This window comes from Harpia harpyja, chromosome 10, assembly GCF_026419915.1.
Source record: "Harpia harpyja isolate bHarHar1 chromosome 10, bHarHar1 primary haplotype, whole genome shotgun sequence".
Classification (NCBI taxonomy): domain Eukaryota; kingdom Metazoa; phylum Chordata; class Aves; order Accipitriformes; family Accipitridae; genus Harpia; species Harpia harpyja.
The window spans coordinates 10,092,564-10,115,632 of NC_068949.1; positions in this window are offsets into that span (position 1 = coordinate 10,092,564).

Sequence of the window (23,069 nt, forward strand, 5' to 3'; positions counted from 1 at the left end):
AGAGACAGCACATCTCATGGTGCTCGTCCTCGGCAGAACCTCTTTCCGAAAAAGCAAACATCCCACTCCTTCTCCCACAAGGCAGGTCGCCGCCCTGAAAGCTGGTGCTGCTCTTCACCTTACCTTGGCACCTTATCTACAGGCACAGTAGCACGGGGGATCTGTGCTTTCCTAGAGACAGCACATCTCATGGTGCTCGTCCTCGGGAGAAACTCTTTCCGAAAAGGCAAACGTCCGACTCCTTCTCCGACAAGGAAGGTCGCAGCCCTGAAAGCTGGTGCTGCTCTTCACCTTCTCTTGGCACCTTATATACAGGCACAACAGCAGTGGGGATCTGGGCTTAACTAGATACAGCACATCTCGTGGTGGTCCTCGGCAGAGCCTCTTTCCGAAAAGGCAAACGTCCCACTCCTTCTCCCACAAGGAAGGTCGCAGCCGTTGAAGCACTTGCGGGTCTTCACCTTCCGTTGGTGCCCTATCTACAGGCACAACAGCACTGAGGATCTCTGCATTCCTAGAGACAGCACATCTCATGGTGCTTGTCCTTGGCATAGCCTCTTTCCGAAAAAGCAAACGTCCCACTCCTTCTCCCACAAGGAAGGTCGCAGCCCTGAAAGCTGGTGCTGCTCTTCACCTTCTCTTGGCACCTTATCTACAGGCACAACAGCAGTGGGGATCTGTGCTTTCCTAGAGACTGCACATCTCATGGTGCTCGTCCTCGGCAGAGCCTCTTTCCGAAAAAGCAAACGTCCTACTCCTTCTCCCACAAGGAAGGTCGCCGCCCTGAAAGCTGGAGCTGCTCTTCACCTTCTCTTGGTGCACTATCTACAGGCACAAAAGCACTGGGGATCTGTGGTTTCCTAGAGACAGCACATCTCCTGGTGCTTGTCCTCGGCAGAGCCTCTTACCAAAAAGGCAACCGTCCGAGTCCTTCTCCCACAAGGAAGGGCGCAGCCCTTGAATCACTTGCGGGTCTTCACCTTCCGTTGGTGCCATATCTACAGGCACAAAAGCACTGGGGATCTGTGGTTTCCAAGAGACAGCACATCTCCTGGTGCTCGTCCTCAGCAGAACCTCTTTCCGAAAAAGAAAACGTCCCACTCCTTCTCCCACAAGGAAGGTCGCAGCCCTGAAAGCTGGTGCTGCTCTTCACCTTCTCTTGGTGCACTATCTACAGGCACAACAGCAGTGGGGATCTGTGCTTTCCTAGAGACAGCACGTCTCATGGTGCTTGTCCTCGGCAGAGCCTATTTCCGAAAAGGCAAACGTCCGACTCCTTCTCCCACAAGGAAGGGCGCAGCCCTTGAAGCACTTCCTGGTCTTCACCTTCTCTTGGTGCCCTATCTACAGGCACAACAGCACTGGGGATCTGTGCTTTCCTAGAGACAGCACATCTCATGGTGCTCGTCCTCGGCAGAGCCTCTTTCCGAAAAGGCAAATGTCCGACTCCTTCTCCCACAAGGAAGGGCGCAGCCCTGAAAGCTGGTGCTGCTCTTCACCTTCTCTTGGTGCACTATCTACAGGCACAACAGCACTGGGGATCTGTGGTTTCCTAGAGACAGCACATCTCATGGTGCTCGTCCTCGGCAGAGCCTCTTTCCGAAAGGCAAACGTCCGACACCTTCTCTCACAAGGAAGGGCGCAGCCCTGAAAGCTGGTGCTGCACTTCACCTTATCTTGGTGCACTATCTACAGGCACAACAGCACAGGGGATCTGTGGCTTCCTAGAGACAGCACATCTCATGGTGCTCGTCCTCGGCAGAACCTCTTTCCGAAAAAGCAAACATCCCACTCCTTCTCCCACAAGGCAGGTCGCCGCCCTGAAAGCTGGTGCTGCTCTTCACCTTACCTTGGCACCTTATCTACAGGCACAGTAGCACGGGGGATCTGTGCTTTCCTAGAGACAGCACATCTCATGGTGCTCGTCCTCGGGAGAAACTCTTTCCGAAAAGGCAAACGTCCGACTCCTTCTCCGACAAGGAAGGTCGCAGCCCTGAAAGCTGGTGCTGCTCTTCACCTTCTCTTGGCACCTTATATACAGGCACAACAGCAGTGGGGATCTGGGCTTAACTAGATACAGCACATCTCGTGGTGGTCCTCGGCAGAGCCTCTTTCCGAAAAGGCAAACGTCCCACTCCTTCTCCCACAAGGAAGGTCGCAGCCGTTGAAGCACTTGCGGGTCTTCACCTTCCGTTGGTGCCCTATCTACAGGCACAACAGCACTGAGGATCTCTGCATTCCTAGAGACAGCACATCTCCTGGTGCTCGTCCTCAGCAGAGCCTCTTTCCGAAAAAGCAAACGTCCCACTCCTTCTCCCACAAGGAAGCTCGCAGACCTGAAAGCTGGTGCTGCTCTTCACCTTCTCTTGGTGCACTATCTACAGGCACAACAGCACGGGGGATCTGTGCTTTCCTAAAGACAGCACGTCTCATGGTGCTCGTCCTCGGCACAGCCTCTTTCCGATAAAGCAAACGTCCGACTCCTTCTCCCACAAGGAAGGTCGCAGCCCTGAAAGCTGTTGCTGCTCTTAACCTTCCCTTGGCACCTTATCTACAGGGACAGAAGCACTGGGGATCTGTGCTTTCCTAGAGACAGCACATCTCATGGTGCTCGTCCTCGGCAGAGCCTCTTTCCGAAAAAGCAAACGTCCGACTCCTTCTCCCACAAGGAAGGGCGCAGCCCTGAAAGCTGGTGCTGCTCTTCACCTTCTCTTGGTGCACGATCTACAGGCAGAACAGCAGTGGGGTTTTGTGTTCTCCTATAGACAGCACGTCTCATGGTGCTCGTCCTCGGCAGAGCTTCTTTCCGAAAAGGCAAACGTCCCACTCCTTCTCCCACAAGGAAGGTCGCAGCCCTGAAAGCTCTGCTGCTCTTCACCTTCTCTTGGTGCACTATCTACAGGCAGAACAGCAGTGGGGATCTGTGGTTTCCTAGAGACAGCACATCTCATGGTGCTCGTCCTCGGCAGAGCCTCTTCCCGAAAAGGCAAACGTCCCACTCCTTCTCCCACAAGGAAGGTCGCAGCCCTTGAAGCACTTGCGGGTCTTCACCTTCTCTTGGTGCCCTATCTACAGGCACAACGGCACTGAGGATCTCTGCTTTCCTATAGACAGCACGTCTCATGGTGCTCGTCCTCGGCTGAACCTCTTTCCGAAAAGGCAAACTTCCAACTCCTTCTCCCATAAGGAAGGGCGCAGCCCTGAAAGCTGGTGCTGCTCTTCACCTTCTCTTGGTGCACTATCTACAGGCACAACACCATAGGGGATCTGTGCTTTCCTAGAGACAGCAAATCTCATGATGCTCGTCCTCGGCACAGCCTATTTCCGAAAAGGCAAACGTCCGACACCTTCTCCCACAAGGAAGGGCGCAGCCGTGAAAGCTGGTGCTGCTCTTCCCCTTCTCTTGGTGCATTATCTACAGGCACAACAGCACTGGGGATCTGTGGCTTCCTAGGGACAGCACATCTCATGGTGCTCGACCCTGGCAGAGCCTCTTTCCGAAAGGGCAAACGTCCAACTCGTTCTCCCACAAGGAATGGCGCAGCCCTTGAAGCACTTGCGCGTATTCACCTTCTCTTGGTGCACTATCTACAGGCACAACAGCACTGGGGATCTGTGCTTAACTAGAGACAGCACATCTCATGGTGCTCGTCCTCGGCAGAGCCTCTTTCCGAAAATGCAAGCGTCCGACTCCTTTTCCCACAAGGAAGGTCGCCGCCCTGAAAGCTGGTGCTGCTCTTCCCCTTGCCTTGGCACCCTATCTACAGGTGGAGCAGCACTGGGGATCTGTGCTATCCTAGAGACAGCACATCTCATGGTGCTCGTCCTCGGCAGAGCCTCTTTCCGAAAATGCAAGCGTCCGACTCCTTTTCCCACAAGGAAGGTCGCCGCCCTGAAAGCTGGTGCTGCTCTTCCCCTTGCCTTGGCACCCTATCTACAGGTGGAGCAGCACTGGGGATCTGTGCTATCCTAGAGACAGCACATCTCATGGTGCTCGTCTTCGGCAGAGCCTCTTTCCGAAAAGGCAAACGTCCGACTCCTTCTCCCACAAGGAAGGTCGCAGCCCTTGAAGCACTTGCTGGTCTTCACCTTCTCTTGGTGCCCTATCTACAGGCACAACAGCACTGAGGATCTCTGCTTTCCTAGAGACAGCACATCTCCTGGTGCTCGTCATCGGCAGAAACTCTTTCCGAAAAAGCAAACGTCCGACTCCTTCTCCCACAAGGAAGGTCGCAGCCCTGAAAGCTGGTGCTGCTCTTCACCTTCTCTTGGTGCACTATCTACAGGCACAACAGCAGTGGGGATCTGTGCTTTCCTAGAGACAGAATATCTCATGGTGCTCGTCCTGGGAAGAGCCTCTTTCCGAAAAAGCAAACGTCCAACTCCTTCTCCCACAGGAAGGTCGCAGCCCTGAAAGCTGGTGCTGCTCTTCACCTTCTCTTGGTGCACTATCTACAGGAACAACAGCAGTGGGGATCTGTGCTTTCCTAGAGACAGCACATCTCATGGTGCTCGTTCTCGGCAGAGCATCTTTCCAGAAAAGCAAACTTCCAACTCCTTCTCCCACAAAGAAGCTCGCACACCTGAAATATCTTGTTGCTCTTTACCATACCTTGGTGCCCTATCTACAGGCACAACAGCAGTGGGGATCTGTGCTATAAGTAGATTCAGCAAATCTCGTGGTGCTCGTCCTCGGCAGAGCCTCTTTCCAAAAAGGCAAACATCCGACTCCTTCTCCCACAAGGAAGGTCGCAGCCCTGAAAGCTGGTTCTGCTCTTCACCTTCTCTTGGCACCTTATCTACAAGCACAACAGCAGTGGGGATCTGTGCTTTCCTAGAGACAGCACATCTCATGGTGCTTGTCCTCGGCAGAGCCTCTTCCCGAAAATGCAAACATCCGACTCCTTCTTCCAAATTGAAAGTCGCAGCCCTGAAATCTGGTGCTGCTCTTCACCTTCTCTTGGTGCACTATCTACGGGCAGAACAGCAGTGGGGATCTGTGGTTTCCTAGAGACAGCACGTCTCATGGTGCTCGTCCTCAGCAGAGCCTCTTTCCGAAAAGGCAAACGTCCGACTCCTTCTTCCACAAGGAAGGGCGCAGCCCTTGAAGCACTTGCGGGTCTTCACCTTCCGTTGGTGCCCTATCTACAGGCACAACAGCACTGAGGATCTCTGCATTCCTAGAGACAGCACATCTCATGGTGCTTGTCCTTGGCAGAGCCTCTTTCCGAAAAAGCAAACGTCCCACTCCTTCTCCCACAAGGAAGGTCGCAGCCCTGAAAGCTGGTGCTGCTCTTCACCTTCTCTTGGTGCACTATCTACAGGCACAACAGCAGTGGGGATCTGTGGTTTCCTAGAGACATCACATCTCCTGGTGCTCGTCCTCGGCAGAGCCTCTTTCCGGTAAAGCAAACGTCCGACTCCTTCTCCCACAAGGAAGGTCGCCGCCCTGAAAGCTGGTACTGCTCTTCACCTTCTCTTGGCACATTATCTACAGGCACAATAGCACTGGGGATCTGTGCATTCCTAGAGACTGCACATCTCATGGTGCTCGTCCTCGGCAGAGCCTCTTTCCGAAAAAGCAAACGTCCTACTCCTTCTCCCACAAGGAAGGTCGCCGCCCTGAAAGCTGGAGCTGCTCTTCACCTTCTCTTGGTGCACTATCTACAGGCACAAAAGCACTGGGGATCTGTGCTTTCCTAGAGACAGCACATCTCATGGTGCTCGTCCTCGGCAGAGCCTCTTTCCGAAAAGGCAAATGTCCGACTCCTTCTCCCACAAGGAAGGGCGCAGCCCTGAAAGCTGGTGCTGCTCTTCACCTTCTCTTGGTGCACTATCTACAGGCACAACAGCACTGGGGATCTGTGGTTTCCTAGAGACAGCACATCTCATGGTGCTCGTCCTCGGCAGAGCCTCTTTCCGAAAAGGCAAACTTCCGACTCCTTCTCCCACAAGGAAGGTCGCAGCCCTGAAAGCTGGTGCTGCTCTTCACCTTCTCTTGGTGCACTATCTACAGGCACAACAGCACTGAGGATCTCTGCTTTCCTAGAGACAGCACATCTCATGGTGCTCGTCCTCGGCAGAGCCTCTTTCCGAAAAAGCAAATGTCCCACTCCTTCTCCCACAAGGAAGGTCGCAGCCCTGAAAGCTGGTGCTGCTCTTCACCTTCTCTTGGTGCACTATCTACAGGCACAACAGCAGTGGGGATCTGTGCTTTCCTAGAGACAGCACATCTCATGGTGCTTGTCCTCGGCAGAGCCTCTTCCCGAAAAAGCAAACGTCCGACTCCTTCTCCCACAAGGAAGGTCGCAGCCCTGAAACCTGGTGCTGCTCTTCACCTTCTCTTGGTGCACTATCTACAGGCACAACAGCATGGGGAATCTGTGCTTTCCTAAAGACAGCACATCTCATGGTGCTCGTCCTCGGCAGAGCCTCTTTCCGAAAAGGCAAACGTCCGACTCCTTCTCCCACATGGAAGGTCACTGCCCTGAAAGCTGGTGCTGATCTTCACCTTCTCTTGTTGCACTATCTGCAGGCAGAACAGCACTAGGGATCTGTGCTTTCCTAGAGACAGCACATCTCATGGTGCTCGTCCTCGGCAGAGCCTCTTTCCGAAAAGGCAAACGTCCGACTCCTTCTCCCACAAGGAAGGTCGCAGCCCTGAAAGCTGGTGCTGCTCTTCACCTTCTCTTGGTGCACTATCTACAGGCACAACAGCACTGAGGATCTCTGCTTTCCTAGAGACAGCACATCTCATGGTGCTCGTCCTCGGCAGAGCCTCTTTCCGAAAAAGCAAATGTCCCACTCCTTCTCCCACAAGGAAGGTCGCAGCCCTGAAAGCTGGTGCTGCTCTTCACCTTCTCTTGGTGCACTATCTACAGGCACAACAGCAGTGGGGATCTGTGCTTTCCTAGAGACAGCACATCTCATGGTGCTTGTCCTCGGCAGAGCCTATTTCCGAAAAGGCAAACGTCCGACTCCTTCTCCCAAAAGGAAGGGCGCAGCCCTTGAAGCACTTCCTGGTCTTCACCTTCTCTTGGTGCCCTATCTACAGGCACAAAAACCCAGGGGATCTGTGGCTTCCTACAGACAGCACATCTCATGGTGCTCGTCCTCGGCAGAGCCTCTTCCCGAAAAGGCAAACGTCCGACTCCTTATCCCACAAGGAAGGGCGCAGCCCTTGAAGCACTTGCGGGTCTTCACCTTCCGTAGGTGCCCTATCTACAGGCACAACAGCACTGACGATCTCTGCATTCCTAGAGACAGCACATCTCATGGTGCTCGTCCTCGGCAGAGCCTCTTTACGAAAAAGCAAACGTCCCACTCCTTCTCCCACAAGGAAGCTCGCAGACCAGAAAGCTGGTGCTGCTCTTCACCTTCTCTTGGTGCACTATCTACAGGCACAATAGCACTGGGGATCTGTGCTTTCCTAGAGACAGCACATCTCATGGTGCTCGTCCTCGGCAGAGCCTCTTTCCGAAAAGGCAAATGTCCCACTCCTTCTCCCACAAGGAAGGTCGCAGCCCTGAAAGCTGTTGCTGCTCTTCACCTTCTCTTGGTGCACAATCTACAGGCACAACAGCACTGGGGATCTGTGCTTTCCTAGAGACAGCACGTCTCATGGTGGTCGTCCTCGGCAGAGCCTCTTTCCGAAAAGGCAAACGTCCGACTCCTTCTCCCACAAGGAAGGGCGCAGCCCTTGAAGCATTTGCGGGTCTTCACCTTCCGTTGGTGCCCTATCTACAGGCACAACAGCACTGAGGATCTCTGCTTTCCTAGAGACAGCACATCTCCTGGTGCTCGTCATCGGCAGAACCTCTTTCCGATAAAGCAAACGTCCCACTCCTTCTCCCACAAGGAAGGTCGCCGCCCTGAAAGCTGGTGCTGCTCTTCACCTTCTCTTGGTGCACTATCTACAGGCACAACAGCACGGGGGATCTGTGCTTTCCTAGAGACAGCACGTCTCATGGTGCTCGTCCTCAGCAGAGCCTCTTTCCGAAAAAGCAAACGTCCGACTCTTCTTCCACAAGGAAGGGCACAGCCCTTGAAGCACTTGCGGGTCTTCACCTTCCGTTGGTGCCCTATCTAAAGGCACAACAGCACTGAGGATCTCTGCATTCCTAGAGACAGCACATCTCATGGTGCTTGTCCTTGGCATAGCCTCTTTCCGAAAAAGCAAACGTCCCACTCCTTCTCCCACAAGGAAGGTCGCAGCCCTGAAAGCTGGTGCTGCTCTTCACCTTCTCTTGGCACCTTATCTACAGGCACAACAGCAGTGGGGATCTGTGCTTTCCTAGAGACTGCACATCTCATGGTGCTCGTCCTCGGCAGAGCCTCTTTCCGAAAAAGCAAACGTCCTACTCCTTCTCCCACAAGGAAGGTCGCAGCCCTGAAAGCTGGTGCTGCTCTTCACCTTCTCTTGGTGCACTATCTACAGGCACAACAGCACTGAGGATCTCTGCTTTCCTAGAGACAGCACATCTCATGGTGCTCGTCCTCGGCAGAGCCTCTTTCCGAAAAAGCAAATGTCCCACTCCTTCTCCCACAAGGAAGGTCGCAGCCCTGAAAGCTGGTGCTGCTCTTCACCTTCTCTTGGTGCACTATCTACAGGCACAACAGCAGTGGGGATCTGTGCTTTCCTAGAGACAGCACATCTCATGGTGCTTGTCCTCGGCAGAGCCTATTTCCGAAAAGGCAAACGTCCGACTCCTTCTCCCAAAAGGAAGGGCGCAGCCCTTGAAGCACTTCCTGGTCTTCACCTTCTCTTGGTGCCCTATCTACAGGCACAAAAACCCAGGGGATCTGTGGCTTCCTACAGACAGCACATCTCATGGTGCTCGTCCTCGGCAGAGCCTCTTCCCGAAAAGGCAAACGTCCGACTCCTTATCCCACAAGGAAGGGCGCAGCCCTTGAAGCACTTGCGGGTCTTCACCTTCCGTAGGTGCCCTATCTACAGGCACAACAGCACTGACGATCTCTGCATTCCTAGAGACAGCACATCTCATGGTGCTCGTCCTCGGCAGAGCCTCTTTACGAAAAAGCAAACGTCCCACTCCTTCTCCCACAAGGAAGCTCGCAGACCAGAAAGCTGGTGCTGCTCTTCACCTTCTCTTGGTGCACTATCTACAGGCACAATAGCACTGGGGATCTGTGCTTTCCTAGAGACAGCACATCTCATGGTGCTCGTCCTCGGCAGAGCCTCTTTCCGAAAAGGCAAATGTCCCACTCCTTCTCCCACAAGGAAGGTCGCAGCCCTGAAAGCTGTTGCTGCTCTTCACCTTCTCTTGGTGCACAATCTACAGGCACAACAGCACTGGGGATCTGTGCTTTCCTAGAGACAGCACGTCTCATGGTGGTCGTCCTCGGCAGAGCCTCTTTCCGAAAAGGCAAACGTCCGACTCCTTCTCCCACAAGGAAGGGCGCAGCCCTTGAAGCATTTGCGGGTCTTCACCTTCCGTTGGTGCCCTATCTACAGGCACAACAGCACTGAGGATCTCTGCTTTCCTAGAGACAGCACATCTCCTGGTGCTCGTCATCGGCAGAACCTCTTTCCGATAAAGCAAACGTCCCACTCCTTCTCCCACAAGGAAGGTCGCCGCCCTGAAAGCTGGTGCTGCTCTTCACCTTCTCTTGGTGCACTATCTACAGGCACAACAGCACGGGGGATCTGTGCTTTCCTAGAGACAGCACGTCTCATGGTGCTCGTCCTCAGCAGAGCCTCTTTCCGAAAAAGCAAACGTCCGACTCTTCTTCCACAAGGAAGGGCACAGCCCTTGAAGCACTTGCGGGTCTTCACCTTCCGTTGGTGCCCTATCTAAAGGCACAACAGCACTGAGGATCTCTGCATTCCTAGAGACAGCACATCTCATGGTGCTTGTCCTTGGCATAGCCTCTTTCCGAAAAAGCAAACGTCCCACTCCTTCTCCCACAAGGAAGGTCGCAGCCCTGAAAGCTGGTGCTGCTCTTCACCTTCTCTTGGCACCTTATCTACAGGCACAACAGCAGTGGGGATCTGTGCTTTCCTAGAGACTGCACATCTCATGGTGCTCGTCCTCGGCAGAGCCTCTTTCCGAAAAAGCAAACGTCCTACTCCTTCTCCCACAAGGAAGGTCGCCGCCCTGAAAGCTGGAGCTGCTCTTCACCTTCTCTTGGTGCACTATCTACAGGCACAAAAGCACTGGGGATCTGTGGTTTCCTAGAGACAGCACATCTCCTGGTGCTTGTCCTCGGCAGAGCCTCTTACCAAAAAGGCAACCGTCCGAGTCCTTCTCCCACAAGGAAGGGCGCAGCCCTTGAATCACTTGCGGGTCTTCACCTTCCGTTGGTGCCATATCTACAGGCACAAAAGCACTGGGGATCTGTGGTTTCCAAGAGACAGCACATCTCCTGGTGCTCGTCCTCAGCAGAACCTCTTTCCGAAAAAGAAAACGTCCCACTCCTTCTCCCACAAGGAAGGTCGCAGCCCTGAAAGCTGGTGCTGCTCTTCACCTTCTCTTGGTGCACTATCTACAGGCACAACAGCAGTGGGGATCTGTGCTTTCCTAGAGACAGCACGTCTCATGGTGCTTGTCCTCGGCAGAGCCTATTTCCGAAAAGGCAAACGTCCGACTCCTTCTCCCACAAGGAAGGGCGCAGCCCTTGAAGCACTTCCTGGTCTTCACCTTCTCTTGGTGCCCTATCTACAGGCACAACAGCACTGGGGATCTGTGCTTTCCTAGAGACAGCACATCTCATGGTGCTCGTCCTCGGCAGAGCCTCTTTCCGAAAAGGCAAATGTCCGACTCCTTCTCCCACAAGGAAGGGCGCAGCCCTGAAAGCTGGTGCTGCTCTTCACCTTCTCTTGGTGCACTATCTACAGGCACAACAGCACTGGGGATCTGTGGTTTCCTAGAGACAGCACATCTCATGGTGCTCGTCCTCGGCAGAGCCTCTTTCCGAAAGGCAAACGTCCGACACCTTCTCTCACAAGGAAGGGCGCAGCCCTGAAAGCTGGTGCTGCACTTCACCTTATCTTGGTGCACTATCTACAGGCACAACAGCACAGGGGATCTGTGGCTTCCTAGAGACAGCACATCTCATGGTGCTCGTCCTCGGCAGAACCTCTTTCCGAAAAAGCAAACATCCCACTCCTTCTCCCACAAGGCAGGTCGCCGCCCTGAAAGCTGGTGCTGCTCTTCACCTTACCTTGGCACCTTATCTACAGGCACAGTAGCACGGGGGATCTGTGCTTTCCTAGAGACAGCACATCTCATGGTGCTCGTCCTCGGGAGAAACTCTTTCCGAAAAGGCAAACGTCCGACTCCTTCTCCGACAAGGAAGGTCGCAGCCCTGAAAGCTGGTGCTGCTCTTCACCTTCTCTTGGCACCTTATATACAGGCACAACAGCAGTGGGGATCTGGGCTTAACTAGATACAGCACATCTCGTGGTGGTCCTCGGCAGAGCCTCTTTCCGAAAAGGCAAACGTCCCACTCCTTCTCCCACAAGGAAGGTCGCAGCCGTTGAAGCACTTGCGGGTCTTCACCTTCCGTTGGTGCCCTATCTACAGGCACAACAGCACTGAGGATCTCTGCATTCCTAGAGACAGCACATCTCATGGTGCTTGTCCTTGGCATAGCCTCTTTCCGAAAAAGCAAACGTCCCACTCCTTCTCCCACAAGGAAGGTCGCAGCCCTGAAAGCTGGTGCTGCTCTTCACCTTCTCTTGGCACCTTATCTACAGGCACAACAGCAGTGGGGATCTGTGCTTTCCTAGAGACTGCACATCTCATGGTGCTCGTCCTCGGCAGAGCCTCTTTCCGAAAAAGCAAACGTCCTACTCCTTCTCCCACAAGGAAGGTCGCCGCCCTGAAAGCTGGAGCTGCTCTTCACCTTCTCTTGGTGCACTATCTACAGGCACAAAAGCACTGGGGATCTGTGGTTTCCTAGAGACAGCACATCTCCTGGTGCTTGTCCTCGGCAGAGCCTCTTACCAAAAAGGCAACCGTCCGAGTCCTTCTCCCACAAGGAAGGGCGCAGCCCTTGAATCACTTGCGGGTCTTCACCTTCCGTTGGTGCCATATCTACAGGCACAAAAGCACTGGGGATCTGTGGTTTCCAAGAGACAGCACATCTCCTGGTGCTCGTCCTCAGCAGAACCTCTTTCCGAAAAAGAAAACGTCCCACTCCTTCTCCCACAAGGAAGGTCGCAGCCCTGAAAGCTGGTGCTGCTCTTCACCTTCTCTTGGTGCACTATCTACAGGCACAACAGCAGTGGGGATCTGTGCTTTCCTAGAGACAGCACGTCTCATGGTGCTTGTCCTCGGCAGAGCCTATTTCCGAAAAGGCAAACGTCCGACTCCTTCTCCCACAAGGAAGGGCGCAGCCCTTGAAGCACTTCCTGGTCTTCACCTTCTCTTGGTGCCCTATCTACAGGCACAACAGCACTGGGGATCTGTGCTTTCCTAGAGACAGCACATCTCATGGTGCTCGTCCTCGGCAGAGCCTCTTTCCGAAAAGGCAAATGTCCGACTCCTTCTCCCACAAGGAAGGGCGCAGCCCTGAAAGCTGGTGCTGCTCTTCACCTTCTCTTGGTGCACTATCTACAGGCACAACAGCACTGGGGATCTGTGGTTTCCTAGAGACAGCACATCTCATGGTGCTCGTCCTCGGCAGAGCCTCTTTCCGAAAGGCAAACGTCCGACACCTTCTCTCACAAGGAAGGGCGCAGCCCTGAAAGCTGGTGCTGCACTTCACCTTATCTTGGTGCACTATCTACAGGCACAACAGCACAGGGGATCTGTGGCTTCCTAGAGACAGCACATCTCATGGTGCTCGTCCTCGGCAGAACCTCTTTCCGAAAAAGCAAACATCCCACTCCTTCTCCCACAAGGCAGGTCGCCGCCCTGAAAGCTGGTGCTGCTCTTCACCTTACCTTGGCACCTTATCTACAGGCACAGTAGCACGGGGGATCTGTGCTTTCCTAGAGACAGCACATCTCATGGTGCTCGTCCTCGGGAGAAACTCTTTCCGAAAAGGCAAACGTCCGACTCCTTCTCCGACAAGGAAGGTCGCAGCCCTGAAAGCTGGTGCTGCTCTTCACCTTCTCTTGGCACCTTATATACAGGCACAACAGCAGTGGGGATCTGGGCTTAACTAGATACAGCACATCTCGTGGTGGTCCTCGGCAGAGCCTCTTTCCGAAAAGGCAAACGTCCCACTCCTTCTCCCACAAGGAAGGTCGCAGCCGTTGAAGCACTTGCGGGTCTTCACCTTCCGTTGGTGCCCTATCTACAGGCACAACAGCACTGAGGATCTCTGCATTCCTAGAGACAGCACATCTCCTGGTGCTCGTCCTCAGCAGAGCCTCTTTCCGAAAAAGCAAACGTCCCACTCCTTCTCCCACAAGGAAGCTCGCAGACCTGAAAGCTGGTGCTGCTCTTCACCTTCTCTTGGTGCACTATCTACAGGCACAACAGCACGGGGGATCTGTGCTTTCCTAAAGACAGCACGTCTCATGGTGCTCGTCCTCGGCACAGCCTCTTTCCGATAAAGCAAACGTCCGACTCCTTCTCCCACAAGGAAGGTCGCAGCCCTGAAAGCTGTTGCTGCTCTTAACCTTCCCTTGGCACCTTATCTACAGGGACAGAAGCACTGGGGATCTGTGCTTTCCTAGAGACAGCACATCTCATGGTGCTCGTCCTCGGCAGAGCCTCTTTCCGAAAAAGCAAACGTCCGACTCCTTCTCCCACAAGGAAGGGCGCAGCCCTGAAAGCTGGTGCTGCTCTTCACCTTCTCTTGGTGCACGATCTACAGGCAGAACAGCAGTGGGGTTTTGTGTTCTCCTATAGACAGCACGTCTCATGGTGCTCGTCCTCGGCAGAGCTTCTTTCCGAAAAGGCAAACGTCCCACTCCTTCTCCCACAAGGAAGGTCGCAGCCCTGAAAGCTCTGCTGCTCTTCACCTTCTCTTGGTGCACTATCTACAGGCAGAACAGCAGTGGGGATCTGTGGTTTCCTAGAGACAGCACATCTCATGGTGCTCGTCCTCGGCAGAGCCTCTTCCCGAAAAGGCAAACGTCCCACTCCTTCTCCCACAAGGAAGGTCGCAGCCCTTGAAGCACTTGCGGGTCTTCACCTTCTCTTGGTGCCCTATCTACAGGCACAACGGCACTGAGGATCTCTGCTTTCCTATAGACAGCACGTCTCATGGTGCTCGTCCTCGGCTGAACCTCTTTCCGAAAAGGCAAACTTCCAACTCCTTCTCCCATAAGGAAGGGCGCAGCCCTGAAAGCTGGTGCTGCTCTTCACCTTCTCTTGGTGCACTATCTACAGGCACAACACCATAGGGGATCTGTGCTTTCCTAGAGACAGCAAATCTCATGATGCTCGTCCTCGGCACAGCCTATTTCCGAAAAGGCAAACGTCCGACACCTTCTCCCACAAGGAAGGGCGCAGCCGTGAAAGCTGGTGCTGCTCTTCCCCTTCTCTTGGTGCATTATCTACAGGCACAACAGCACTGGGGATCTGTGGCTTCCTAGGGACAGCACATCTCATGGTGCTCGACCCTGGCAGAGCCTCTTTCCGAAAGGGCAAACGTCCAACTCGTTCTCCCACAAGGAATGGCGCAGCCCTTGAAGCACTTGCGCGTATTCACCTTCTCTTGGTGCACTATCTACAGGCACAACAGCACTGGGGATCTGTGCTTAACTAGAGACAGCACATCTCATGGTGCTCGTCCTCGGCAGAGCCTCTTTCCGAAAATGCAAGCGTCCGACTCCTTTTCCCACAAGGAAGGTCGCCGCCCTGAAAGCTGGTGCTGCTCTTCCCCTTGCCTTGGCACCCTATCTACAGGTGGAGCAGCACTGGGGATCTGTGCTATCCTAGAGACAGCACATCTCATGGTGCTCGTCCTCGGCAGAGCCTCTTTCCGAAAATGCAAGCGTCCGACTCCTTTTCCCACAAGGAAGGTCGCCGCCCTGAAAGCTGGTGCTGCTCTTCCCCTTGCCTTGGCACCCTATCTACAGGTGGAGCAGCACTGGGGATCTGTGCTATCCTAGAGACAGCACATCTCATGGTGCTCGTCTTCGGCAGAGCCTCTTTCCGAAAAGGCAAACGTCCGACTCCTTCTCCCACAAGGAAGGTCGCAGCCCTTGAAGCACTTGCTGGTCTTCACCTTCTCTTGGTGCCCTATCTACAGGCACAACAGCACTGAGGATCTCTGCTTTCCTAGAGACAGCACATCTCCTGGTGCTCGTCATCGGCAGAAACTCTTTCCGAAAAAGCAAACGTCCGACTCCTTCTCCCACAAGGAAGGTCGCAGCCCTGAAAGCTGGTGCTGCTCTTCACCTTCTCTTGGTGCACTATCTACAGGCACAACAGCAGTGGGGATCTGTGCTTTCCTAGAGACAGAATATCTCATGGTGCTCGTCCTGGGAAGAGCCTCTTTCCGAAAAAGCAAACGTCCAACTCCTTCTCCCACAGGAAGGTCGCAGCCCTGAAAGCTGGTGCTGCTCTTCACCTTCTCTTGGTGCACTATCTACAGGAACAACAGCAGTGGGGATCTGTGCTTTCCTAGAGACAGCACATCTCATGGTGCTCGTTCTCGGCAGAGCATCTTTCCAGAAAAGCAAACTTCCAACTCCTTCTCCCACAAAGAAGCTCGCACACCTGAAATATCTTGTTGCTCTTTACCATACCTTGGTGCCCTATCTACAGGCACAACAGCAGTGGGGATCTGTGCTATAAGTAGATTCAGCAAATCTCGTGGTGCTCGTCCTCGGCAGAGCCTCTTTCCAAAAAGGCAAACATCCGACTCCTTCTCCCACAAGGAAGGTCGCAGCCCTGAAAGCTGGTTCTGCTCTTCACCTTCTCTTGGCACCTTATCTACAAGCACAACAGCAGTGGGGATCTGTGCTTTCCTAGAGACAGCACATCTCATGGTGCTTGTCCTCGGCAGAGCCTCTTCCCGAAAATGCAAACATCCGACTCCTTCTTCCAAATTGAAAGTCGCAGCCCTGAAATCTGGTGCTGCTCTTCACCTTCTCTTGGTGCACTATCTACGGGCAGAACAGCAGTGGGGATCTGTGGTTTCCTAGAGACAGCACGTCTCATGGTGCTCGTCCTCAGCAGAGCCTCTTTCCGAAAAGGCAAACGTCCGACTCCTTCTTCCACAAGGAAGGGCGCAGCCCTTGAAGCACTTGCGGGTCTTCACCTTCCGTTGGTGCCCTATCTACAGGCACAACAGCACTGAGGATCTCTGCATTCCTAGAGACAGCACATCTCATGGTGCTTGTCCTTGGCAGAGCCTCTTTCCGAAAAAGCAAACGTCCCACTCCTTCTCCCACAAGGAAGGTCGCAGCCCTGAAAGCTGGTGCTGCTCTTCACCTTCTCTTGGTGCACTATCTACAGGCACAACAGCAGTGGGGATCTGTGGTTTCCTAGAGACATCACATCTCCTGGTGCTCGTCCTCGGCAGAGCCTCTTTCCGGTAAAGCAAACGTCCGACTCCTTCTCCCACAAGGAAGGTCGCCGCCCTGAAAGCTGGTACTGCTCTTCACCTTCTCTTGGCACATTATCTACAGGCACAATAGCACTGGGGATCTGTGCATTCCTAGAGACTGCACATCTCATGGTGCTCGTCCTCGGCAGAGCCTCTTTCCGAAAAAGCAAACGTCCTACTCCTTCTCCCACAAGGAAGGTCGCCGCCCTGAAAGCTGGAGCTGCTCTTCACCTTCTCTTGGTGCACTATCTACAGGCACAAAAGCACTGGGGATCTGTGGTTTCCTAGAGACAGCACATCTCCTGGTGCTTGTCCTCGGCAGAGCCTCTTACCAAAAAGGCAACCGTCCGAGTCCTTCTCCCACAAGGAAGGGCGCAGCCCTTGAATCACTTGTGGGTCTTCACCTTCCGTTGGTGCCATATCTACAGGCACAAAAGCACTGGGGATCTGTGGTTTCCAAGAGACAGCACATCTCCTGCTGCTCGTCCTCAGCAGAACCTCTTTCCGAAAAAGCAAACGTCCCACTCCTTCTCCCACAAGGAAGGTCGCAGCCCTTGAAGCACTTGCGGGTCTTCACCTTCCGTTGGTGCCCTATCTACAGGCACAACAGCACTGAGGATCTCTGCATTCCTAGATACAGCACATCTCCTGGTGCTCGTCCTCAGCAGAGCGTCTTTCCGAAAAAGCAAACGTCCCACTCCTTCTCCCACAAGGAAGCTCGCAGACCTGAAAGCTGGTGCTGCTCTTCACCTTCTCTTGGTGCACTATCTACAGGCACAACAGCACGGGGGATCTGTGCTGTCCTAGAGACAGCACATCTCATGGTGCTCGTCCTCAGCAGAACCTCTTTCCGAAAAAGAAAACGTCCCACTCCTTCTCCCACAAGGAAGGTCGCAGCCCTGAAAGCTGGTGCTGCTCTTCACCTTCTCTTGGTGCACTATCTACAGGCACAACAGCAGTGGGGATCTGTGCTTTCCTAGAGACAGCACGTCTCATGGTGCTTGTCCTCGGCAGAGCCTCTTTCCGAAAAGGCAAACGTCGGACTCCTTCTCCCACAAGGAAGGGCGCAGCCCTTGAAGCACTTCCTGGTCTTCACCTTCTCTTGGTGCCCTATCTACAGGCACAAAAACCCAGGGGATCTGTGGCTTCCTACAGACAGCACATCTCATGGTGCTCGTCCTCGGCAGAGCCTCTTCCCGAAAAGGCAAACGTCCGACTCCTTATCCCACAAGGAAGGGCGCAGCCCTTGAAGCACTTGCGGGTCTTCACCTTCCGTAGGTGCCCTATCTACAGGCACAACAGCACTGACGATCTCTGCATTCCTAGAGACAGCACATCTCATGGTGCTCGTCCTCGGCAGAGCCTCTTTCCGAAAAGGCAAATGTCCCACTCCTTCTCCCACAAGGAAGGTCGCAGCCCTGAAAGCTGTTGCTGCTCTTCACATTCTCTTGGTGCACAATCTACAGGCACAACAGCACTGGGGATCTGTGCTTTCCTAGAGACAGCACGTCTCATGGTGGTCGTCCTCGGCAGAGCCTCTTTCCGAAAAGGCAGACGTCCGACTCCTTCTCCCACAAGGAAGGGCGCAGCCCTTGAAGCATTTGCGGGTCTTCACCTTCCGTTGGTGCCCTATCTACAGGCACAACAGCACTGAGGATCTCTGCTTTCCTAGAGACAGCACATCTCCTGGTGCTCGTCATCGGCAGAACCTCTTTCCGAAAAAGCAAAAGTCCCACTCCTTCTCCCACAAGGAAGGTCGCAGCCCTGAAAGCTGGTGCTGCTCTTCACCTTCTCTTGGCACCTTATCTACAGGCACAACAGCAGTGGGGATCTGGGCTTAACTAGAGACAGCACATCTCATGATTCTCGTCCTCGGCAAAGCCTCTTTCTGAAAAGGCAAACTTCTCACTCCTTCTCCCACAAGGAAAGTCGCAGCCCTTGAAGCACGTGTGGGTCTTCACATATCTTTGGCACCCTATCTACAGGCACAACAGCAGTGGGGATCTGTGCTTAATTCGAGACAGCACATCTCATGGTGCTCGTCCTCGGCAGAGCCTCTTTCCGAAAAGGCAAACGTCCGACTCCTTCTCCCACAAGGAAGGTCGCCGCCCTGAAAGCTGGTGCTGCTCTTCAACTTCCCTTGGCACCCTATCTACAGGCACAACAGCAGTGGGGATCTGTGCTTAATTTGAGACAGCACATCTCATGGTGCTCGTCCTCGGCAGAGCCTCTTCCCGAAAAGGCAAACGTCCGACTCCTTCTCCCACAAGGAAGGTCGCAGCCCTGAAACCTGGTGCTGCTCTTCATCTTCTCTTGGTGCACTATCTACAGGCACAAAAGCACTGGGGATCTGTGGTTTCCTAGAGACAGCACATCTCATGGTGCTTGTCCTCGGCAGAGCCTCTTCCCGAAAAGGAAAACGTCCGACTCCTTCTCCCACAAGGAAGGTCGCAGCCCTGAAAGCTGGTGCTGCTCTTCACCTTCTCTTGGTTCACTATCTACAGGCACAAAAACCCAGGGGATCTGTGGCTTCCTAGAGACAGCACATCTCATGGTGCTTGTCCTCGGCAGAGCCTCTTTACGAAAAAGCAAACGTCCCACTCCTTCTCCCACAAGGAAGCTCGCAGACCAGAAAGCTGGTGCTGCTCTTCACCTTCTCTTGGTGCACTATCTACAGGCAGAACAGCAGTGGGGATATGTGCTTTCCTAGAGACAGCACGTCTCATGGTGCTCGTCCTCGGCAGAGCCTCTTTCCGAAAAGGCAAACGTCCGACTCCTTCTCCCACAAGGAAGGGCGCAGCCCTTGAAGCACTTGCGGCTCTTCACCTTCCGTTGCTGCCCTATCTACAGGCACAACAGCACTGAGGATCTCTGCATTCCTAGAGACAGCACATCTCATGGTGCTTGTCCTTGGCATAGCCTCTTTCCGAAAAAGCAAACGTCCGACTCCTTCTCCCACAAGGAAGGTCGCCGCCCTGAAAGCTGGTGCTGCTCTTCACCTTCTCTTGGCACCTTATCTACAGGCACAACAGCAGTGGGGATCTGTGCTTTCCTAGAGACTGCACATCTCATGGTGCTCGTCCTCGGCAGAGCCTCTTTCCGAAAAAGCAAACGTCCCACTCCTTCTCCCACAAGGAAGGTCGCCGCCCTGAGAGATGGTGCTGCTCTTCACCTTCTCTTGGTGCACTATCTACAGGCACAAAAGCACTGGGGATCTGTGGTTTCCTAGAGACAGCACATCTCATGGTGCTTGTCCTCGGCAGAGCCTCTTTCCGAAAAGGCAACCGTCCGACTCCTTCTCCCACAAGGAAGGGCGCAGCCCTTGAAGCACTTGCGGGTCTTCACCTTCCGTTGGTGCCCTATCTACAGGCACAAAAGCACTGGGGATCTGTGGTTTCCAAGAGACAGCACATCTCCTGGTGCTCGTCCTCAGCAGAGCCTCTTTCCGAAAAAGCAAACGTCCCACTCCTTCTCCCACAAGGAAGGTCGCAGCCCTGAAAGCTGGTGCTGCTCTTCACCTTCTCTTGGTGCACTATCTACAGGCAGAACAGCAGTGGGGATATGTGTTTTCCTAGAGACAGCACGTCTCCTGGTGCTTGTCCTCGGCAGAGCCTATTTCCGAAAAGGCAAACGTCCGACTTCTTCTCCCACAAGGAAGGGCGCAGCCCTTGAAGGAGTTGCTGGTCTTCACCTTCTCTTGGTGCCCTATCTACAGGCACAACAGCACTGGGGATCTGTGCTTTCCTAGAGACAGCACATCTCATGGTGCTCGTCCTCGGCAGAACCTCTTTCCGAAAAAGCAAACATCCCACTCCTTCTCCCACAAGGCAGGTCGCCGCCCTGAAAGCTGGTGCTGCTCTTCACCTTACCTTGGCACCTTATCTACAGGCACAGTAGCACGGGGGATCTGTGCTTTCCTAGAGACAGCACATCTCATGGTGCTCATCCTCGGGAGAAACTCTTTCCGAAAAGGCAAACGTCCGACTCCTTCTCCCACAAGGAAGGGCGCAGCCCTGAAAGGTGGTGCTGCTCTTCACCTTCTCTTGGTGCACTATCTACAGGCAGAACAGCAGTGGGGATCTGTGCTTTCCTAGAGACAGCATATCTCATGGTGCTCGTCCTGGGAAGAGCCTCTTTCCGAAAAAGCAAACGTCCTACTCCTTCTCCGACAAGGAAGGTCGCAGCCCTGAAAGCTGGTGCTGCTCTTCACCTTCTCTTGGCACCTTATCTACAGGCACAACAGCAGTGGGGATCTGGGCTTAACTAGAGACAGCACATCTCATGGTGCTCGTCCTCGGCAAAGCCTCTTTCTGAAAAGGCAAACTTCTCACTCCTTCTCCCACAAGGAAAGTCGCAGCCCTTGAAGCACGTGTGGGTCTTCACATACCTTTGGCACCCTATCTACAGGCACAACAGCAGTGGGGATCTGTGCTTAATTCGAGACAGCACATCTCATGGTGCTCGTCCTCGGCAGAGCCTCTTTCCGAAAAGGCAAACGTCCGACTCCTTCTCCCTCATGGAAGGTCGCCGCCCTGAAAGCTGGTGCTGCTCTTCATCTTCCCTTGGCACCCTATCTACAGGCACAACAGCAGTGGGGATCTGTGCTTAATTCGAGACAGCACATCTCATGGTGCTCGTCCTCGGCAGAGCCTCTTCCCGAAAAGGCAAACGTCCGACTCCTTCTCCCCACAAGGAAGGGCGCAGCCCTGAAAGCTGGTGCTGCTCTTCATCTTCTCTTGGTGCACTATCTACAGGCACAACAGCACTGGGGATCTGTGCTTTCCTAGAGACAGCACATCTCATGGTGCTCGTCCTCGGCAGATCCTCTTCCCGAAAAGGCAAACGTCCGACTCCTTATCCCACAAGGAAGGGCGCAGCCCTTGAAGCACTTGCGGGTCTTCATCTTCTCTTGGTGCCCTATCTACAGGCACAACAGCACTGACGATCTCTGCATTCCTAGAGACAGCACATCTCATGGTGCTCGTCCTCGGCAGAGCCTCTTTACGAAAAAGCAAACGTCCCACTCCTTCTCCCACAAGGAAGATCGCAGACCAGAAAGCTGGTGCTGCTCTTCACCTTCTCTTGGTGCACTATCTACAGGCACAACAGCAGTGGGGATCTGTGCTTTCCTAGAGACAGCACATCTCATGGTGCTCGTCCTCTGCAGAGCCTCTTTCCGAAAAGCAAATGTCCCACTCCTTCTCCCACAAGGAAGGTCGCAGCCCTGAAAGCTGTTGCTGCTCTTCACCTTCTCTTGGTGCACTATCTACAGGCACAACAGCACTGGGGATCTGTGCTTTCCTAGAGACAGCACGTCTCATGGTGCTCGTCCTCGGCAGAGCCTCTTTCCGAAAAGGCAAACGTCCGACTCCTTCTCCCACAAGGAAGGGCGCAGCCCTTGAAGCACTTGCGGGTCTTCACCTTCCGTTGGTGCCCTATCTACAGGCACAACAGCACTGAGGATCTCTGCATTCCTAGAGACAGCACATCTCATGGTGCTTGTCCTTGGCATAGCCTCTTTCCGAAAAAGCAAACGTCCCACTCCTTCTCCCACAAGGAAGGTCGCCGCCCTGAAAGCTAGTGCTGCTCTTCACCTTCTCTGGTGCACTATCTACAGGCACAAAAGCACTGGGGATCTGTGGTTTCCTAGAGACAGCACATCTCATGGTGCTTGTCCTCGGCAGAGCCTCTTTCCGAAAAGGCAAACGTCCGACTCCTTCTCCCACAAGGAAGGGCGCAGCCCTTGAATCACTTGCGGGTCTTCACCTTCCGTTGGTGCCCTATCTACAGGCACAACAGCACTGAGGATCTCTGCATTCCTAGAGACAGCACATCTCATGGTGCTTGTCCTTGGCATAGCCTCTTTCCGAAAAAGCAAACGTCCCACTCCTTCTCCCACAAGGAAGGTCGCCGCCCTGAAAGCTGGTGCTGCTCTTCACCTTCTCTGGTGCACTATCTACAGGCACAAAAGCACTGGGGATCTGTGGTTTCCAAGAGACAGCACATCTCCTGGTGCTCGTCCTCAGCAGAACCTCTTTCCGAAAAAGAAAACGTCCCACTCCTTCTCCCACAAGGAAGGTCGCAGCCCTGAAAGCTGGTGCTGCTCTTCACCTTCTCTTGGTGCACTATCTACAGGCAGAACAGCAGTGGGGATATGTGTTTTCCTAGAGACAGCACGTCTCATGGTGCTTGTCCTCGGCAGAGCCTATTTCCGAAAAAGCAAACATCCCACTCCTTCTCCCACAAGGCAGGTCGCCGCCCTGAAAGCTGGTGCTGCTCTTCACCTTACCTTGGCACCTTATCTACAGGCACAGTAGCACGGGGGATCTGTGCTTTCCTAGAGACAGCACATCTCATGGTGCTCCTCCTCGGGAGAAACTCTTTCCGAAAAGGCAAACGTCCGTCTCCTTCTCCCACAAGGAAGGGCGCAGCCCTGAAAGGTGGTGCTGCTCTTCACCTTCTCTTGGTGCACTATCTACAGGCAGAACAGCACTGGGGATCTGTGCTTTCCTAGAGACAGCATATCTCATGGTGCTCGTCCTGGGAAGAGCCTCTTTCCGAAAAAGCAAACGTCCGACTCCTTCTCCGACAAG